Below are 6339 nucleotides of genomic sequence, written 5' to 3' on the forward strand. Positions count from 1 at the left end.
TATGACTGGTTTTACTACAAAAGATGCAAACAACGGAATTAGTGTTGAAAGTATCACGTAATTGTTCTTTTATGGAAAATTGTAAAACTGCAATAAAACGTCGAGGTATGAAAGAAAAATACTCTTTCATAAGTGGATATGAAGAATATGGATATTCTACCCTCGGGATCACAAAATGTTGTAAAACCCTCGGCAAGCCTTGGGTTTTACTACATTTTGTGACTCTCGGGTAGAATATCCATATCCTTCATATCCACATATGAAATAGTCTTATATTCTTTAATAAAGAAATGTTATTTTGCCAGTTCATCAAATTGTATAATATCAATACCCATGCGTTCATTTTTTTACCATAAGATTGCATTTAAAATATTCTGAATGAGCTTTGGTTACTTTAATAGTGATTTATTTTGGGAAAAAATCATGGCGGTGTTATTTCTGTAACAGGAGAGGAGAAAATGTAGCGGCCAGACCGAGATTCGAAACCGGGACCCTAGGCCTCCTAACACTAGCCTATACCTTGTGCTATACCGACTGAGCTACAAGTCCAATCCCGCTATATTCCAGTGATGTTTCAAAGGATTATTTTCCTAATTCAATACGCAAAATCAATATTTTTACTATATGACTTTACATTAAGGTCGAATTTTGCACTATTCTGGGGTATTTTTCTAACTGGTATATAAAAAATGGGCCAATCAGTCATATAAATTATAAAAACAAAGACAAAATGATTATACCAGATGTATACTCTGCAAGTTAATACATGGACATAATATAGCTTATAACATTTAAATTTGTCACGATTTGTATCAAAGGTGCGTGTAGTTCTGTAACATCACATTATTATATTTCTCCATTAAATATACATCCCGACGAATGTAAATGCCAACATCCACATATCATCTGGTATTCTCTAACTAGCTGACTTGCATATACAATGTATTTTCAATTACAGACGCACATTATATGGCTTTAATTTATCCTCAATGAAGCCGCGGGTTGACGTCCATCGATGTGCGGCCAACTTATATACATGTAATTAGCCTATTCCTCCGCGGACAGATTAGGGTATCGCAGATCTAGATCAGACAGGCAAAGTAGTGAGAGCAGCCAATCAAGTGATCCAAAGTAATGGTGAAACTGGCGATAAAGATCTTAAGGTAAATCTCCACGGCCGAAACAAGTGTTCTTTAGGTAAAGTAACGACTTTTTTCTGATCGTAATTCCGTTTAATGCACCTTTTTATCTCTATTGTCCTTCAGGAGCTTCTTTATCAGCAAATATATATGTATTATAGGTGCAACAAAAGTACACCTAACTGTACCGTCACAGTGTCGAAGTCAGTAGGGAGATGGTATCAATATGTACTTTTATCAGTTTAAATAACATTGCTTGTAACAAATGTTTTAATTAGCTTAAAACTTTTCATAATGTAAACAGAAAATGAAGCATAGGTATTAGGTTGCTTTTGATTGGCTAATAGGCATAATGAAATCTTGGAAACCCTTTAGAAATTAAGATTTGGTATGAAAGTGTGTGCTAGGTGGACAGAATCATAAGCGATATGTTGAAAATTTATATCTTATAGAGCAGTTACTGTTTAAATAATTAGTACTATCTTGATGAGAGTACATTCTGAATGTTTGTATTATACATATATCTTCTTAACATAAATAAAGATTTTTATTTTAACCTTCATAAGCAATACGTTTTTCTCTCAACTTCTTTGGTATGAAAACTAACTGGAGAAGACGAACTATATGTTTACAACTTGCGTCTAATCCCATTTGTATTTAATGTGCAAATAAAATATGTCTGAATAAAAAACTATAAAGCTTATTTGTATCAAGATAATCACTGGGCATAACAGATAGATCGAAAATGTCCATACAGTGATAATTTTACAATTCATTTCATTTTCTGTTACAGATCTTCTTTGTTCCTATGTCCATATGATAACTTTTTATTTTGTTCAAATTATATATTTTTGTGCTCATACCTAAGTTGGAAATAGGTTAAAAATCATATGGTTAGTGTGCTTGATTTTGAACTACTCTGAATCATCTTACCGGTATACACTGTATGGCTTTGACACTACAATGTGTGTGTGATTTTACACACGAAAAGCTATTAAAGCAATGCCTTCAAAATCGATTGTCTGATAAGAATGAATTTTTGCATAAAGAGGTAATTGACAAAAGCAATGTTTTCGTTAAAAACAATTGTAACACACATGCGTTCAACCCATTTTATTTGCTCAGAATAAAAGCATATGCTACCTTACCTTCTAAATGCAGCCCCCCCCACACACACACAAAAAAAAAAAAAAAAAAAAAAAAAAAAAACATATGGTTCCAAACCGACATAAAAGAATATCATAAATACGCATTCAATATGGTCATTGATTTATGATAGAGTGTTAATTTACATTGTTATATGGTCGCCAATTTAAGATATAGTGTCAAATTGTTATATCATATGGTCACCAATTTATGTTAAAGTGTCAATTTACACTGTTATATGGTCGCCAATTAATGTTATAGTATCAATTAACAATGTTATATGGTCATCAATTTATGATATAGTGTCAAATTGTTATATCATATGGTCACCAATTTATGACATATTGTCAATTTACACTGTTATATGGTCGCCAATTAATGTTATAGTATCAATTAACAATGTTATATGGTCATCAATTTATGATATAGTGTCAAATTGTTATATCATATGGTCACTATTTTATATTATAGTATCAATTTACAATGCTATATAGTCACCATTTTATATCATATTGTCAATTTACAATGTTATATGGTCGCCAATATATATTGTAGTGCCAGATTTCATTGTCATATGATTACCAGTTCAAGGTATACTCCAATTTTTATATTACACTATCGTGTTTCTATTTGTGATCTCAAATATATGCCATTGGAATTTACACTACAGTTACAATGTAGTTGTATTAATAAAACAGTGCTTAGTTGCAAGGTGGTCTGCACTCGCTATGTTCAAGTCACTCAAAAACTGTTTTCTCGGATATTAATTTTAAAACTAAATTTACACACAGTCAGAAAATGTTCTGAGAGTATTTTTAGTGCAGAGTAAAATTGTAAACATACCGGTACAATTTAACAGGACGAAATGAGATGACAAAGATGAATGTTTCATTCCCCTCCCCCACCCTCAAAAAGGAGTTATTTTTGTAAAATTATGATTATTTAAAAAAAAGAAAAGAAGTGTTCGCTAAACATCTAAAAGAGATAGGTAAGATATAAGTGAACGATCTACTCAAATGACTTATGAATAACATATGAAATATGTAGCAAAGGATGTCCCATTTTTGGTATGTTTGTGCTAATGGTTTTAAAGAAAATGAACACGAAGATTTTAGGCACTTTGGGCCTCTTTATAACAAAAAAGAGTATTATTTTAGAGGGACAACTAACAGTATTTTCGATAACCAAAGTTTTAAATGGCAGCTCGAACACCGCCTTTCGAATCTCTATAAGCGTACATGTATTTTATGAAGCACATATGTATTGATTGACAAAATAAAAATTTACGGATAAAATCAATCTATAAACAAAAAATAGCTAATTTTGGCCGCATTTTAGTATGACAACTTGCTACAAATATGTACAAATATGATAATTTTCAAAGATCAGAAACATTTTTTATCGAGGTTGAAATGAGAATCGACGAGGCTGAAAACTCGCCAGAGAAGATCAGGAAAAAGATAACAATAAAACAAGGATGTTTAGATAAAAGTATAAGTGAGCGGCTCCGTCCTGTCATGCCTAGCATTCCATACAAATATAAGTACAACTTCTCTGGTGGTATTCAGCCTTATGAACAGGCACGCATGGATACTATCAAAGCAATGATTCTATCCTGCATAGGCTAAAGTTTTTGAAAATTAAATTATTTAATTATCTGCATTCAGTTCACTTCAAAGATAACAGTTTTTATATTTTATATAGTAATAAGTATTATAATAAGTTGTAGATGTTGTAAATGTAAAGACTGATGTGATATGTACCTTGCTAAAAACAATTCCCAAAACTGATAGTCTTTTGGGAAGTCGAGCGAATGTACAGTTCTTCGCGATAAGTAGGATTTGCTGCTCTCCGACATGATATATATCGAGACTATGATTTCCGCTACATAACACGACTTTAAACGTTAGATACAATTGAATATTATTTGTATAAACTCATCATACGTAACACAAAAAGGCAAAAAGGGGAAAGAGAAAAAAAGTTGGCACAAGCTATTGCCATTTCCATATAGCAATTAATCAGACAATATATGATATAGAGCCAATGGTCACTTTTACATCAAACTGAAGCCAGATTACTTTTTATCATCCACAAAACATATTTTATTTAGCAATTAAATGATATCAATATAAGTAAATATTGATATTTAAACTTCCGCTGAATCTAATGCAAATATACAATTTTTCAATGCAGCGTAATTCAATTTCAAAATTCTACTGTCGTTACCATACAATAACAATTCTAGAGATATAGGTATTACTACATGTATCATTATTACTACATCACACAGTAATATGTATTGTTAGAATGGTAACCATAACTAAAATGTACTCATACAGCTTGAATCCTCGACCAGGTTATAAGTATGATAAAGATCAGGTTGAATAGATCAATAGTCTTATCTTGATCTGATAACACCAAGTGAGGAGTAGGTTTAGAGCGTAATGTAAGGGGGCGTTTATGAATAGAGATGACGTTTGTTTGTTTGTTTGTGTAGTTTTACGTCCAATCAACAGCCAGGGTCATACAAGGACGTGCCAGGTTTAATTGTGAAAGGAAAACCGGAGTACCCGGAAAAAGACCACTGACCAACGGTCAGTACATGGCAACTGCCCTACATGGGATTCAAACTCGCGACTCAGTGGCGGAGAGGTTGCGGTAATCATCGTGGCCACGGAAAGATAATATAAAGATAGAGAAGAATGGATTTAGTAGACAGTCAAAGATTTTCAAATTACTGGGGAGAAAAACAGAAAAGATTAATAGAATCTTACATGGGTCTGTGAAGTGGACAGTGATATCTTAACCCGAGTGAAAGTTTTTTGCTGTCAACCCGAGGCTTGCCGAGGGTTGGCGGTCAATATCTTTCACGAGGGTTGAGATATCCCCGTCCATTTCACAGACCCATGTTGGATTCGTTTTCTCCCATACTTAGTAGAAAAAAATGACGAAATTCCACTTGTTTTTCAGCTTTTTCATCGCGCCATTATCGCAGAAACGTCGTTATGCGTCAAAATTGATGACGTCATCTACAATGCGCGCCGCAGTTACGCCGTCACATTATTGTCAAGCGCGTGTGAGCTGTCTTACACCCCATGTGTAAGATAGAGATATCGTTTCCCTAGCAACCATTGGATATCCCTGTGAAGTATGTGAGAAAGAATGATTTCCACTACTACTGATACAGATTGAATCATAGGCCAGAATAGAATGATAGAAATCGTTCTTAGATATATACATTCATATCTTGTATGGCTTATAATCTGATATGAAAATATTTCTATCATAAAATAAATCTAAAAAGTCAATTGTTCCCGTATTAAACCCATTTTTCACTCATATAGGTGTTTGAAAACAGGGGTTTCATACCATAGAAATTAATGGAAGAAAATGTATACATATATCCGTGTGCTCATTTTGAACTGTTGCCACTCAAAAGATACCAATTGACAACTCATTTGATTTCATGGGAATTTTGTCGCTTTGACCATATTCGCGTTTTTATGTTAAATCATAATGTTCTAATTGGTTGATATGTATGAATATATTGTTAAGTTGTCATGTTTAACAAATAAAACAGTTATATTTCATAAGACTAGTATTTATTCTCAAAAAAAAAAAAAAGTTAAACTTACTTCCTATAAATTTGAACAAAAATGCAATATTTTAGTCGTTTTTTGCCCTCTTCATAGAAATAAAACTTTGGTGTTAAAGGTTGAAAATATTTTCAATTGGAAAAAGACGGCACTTTTTAAGCAAGAAACAAAAAATTGCCCAATTGCAACATTTTTATATATATATATATATTTCAATATTTTAGAGTTAACAAAATGAAAGTACTCAATTGCGCCTAAAATGCAAACAAACAAACAACTAACTAACTAAATAAATAAATAAATAAATAAAGTTACAAAGGTGTATCATTTGCCAGAGTGATGCATATTTTTTCAATAACAATGAATCTAGTAAAATTTTACGTGATGTAGAATGTGAAAATAATTGAAGTAATAAAGAGTGAAAATGTTGATTTACTCAAACAAAAGACAGAAAC

This window comes from Argopecten irradians, chromosome 11 (genome assembly GCF_041381155.1).
Source record: "Argopecten irradians isolate NY chromosome 11, Ai_NY, whole genome shotgun sequence".
NCBI classification, from domain to species: Eukaryota; Metazoa; Mollusca; class Bivalvia; order Pectinida; family Pectinidae; genus Argopecten; species Argopecten irradians.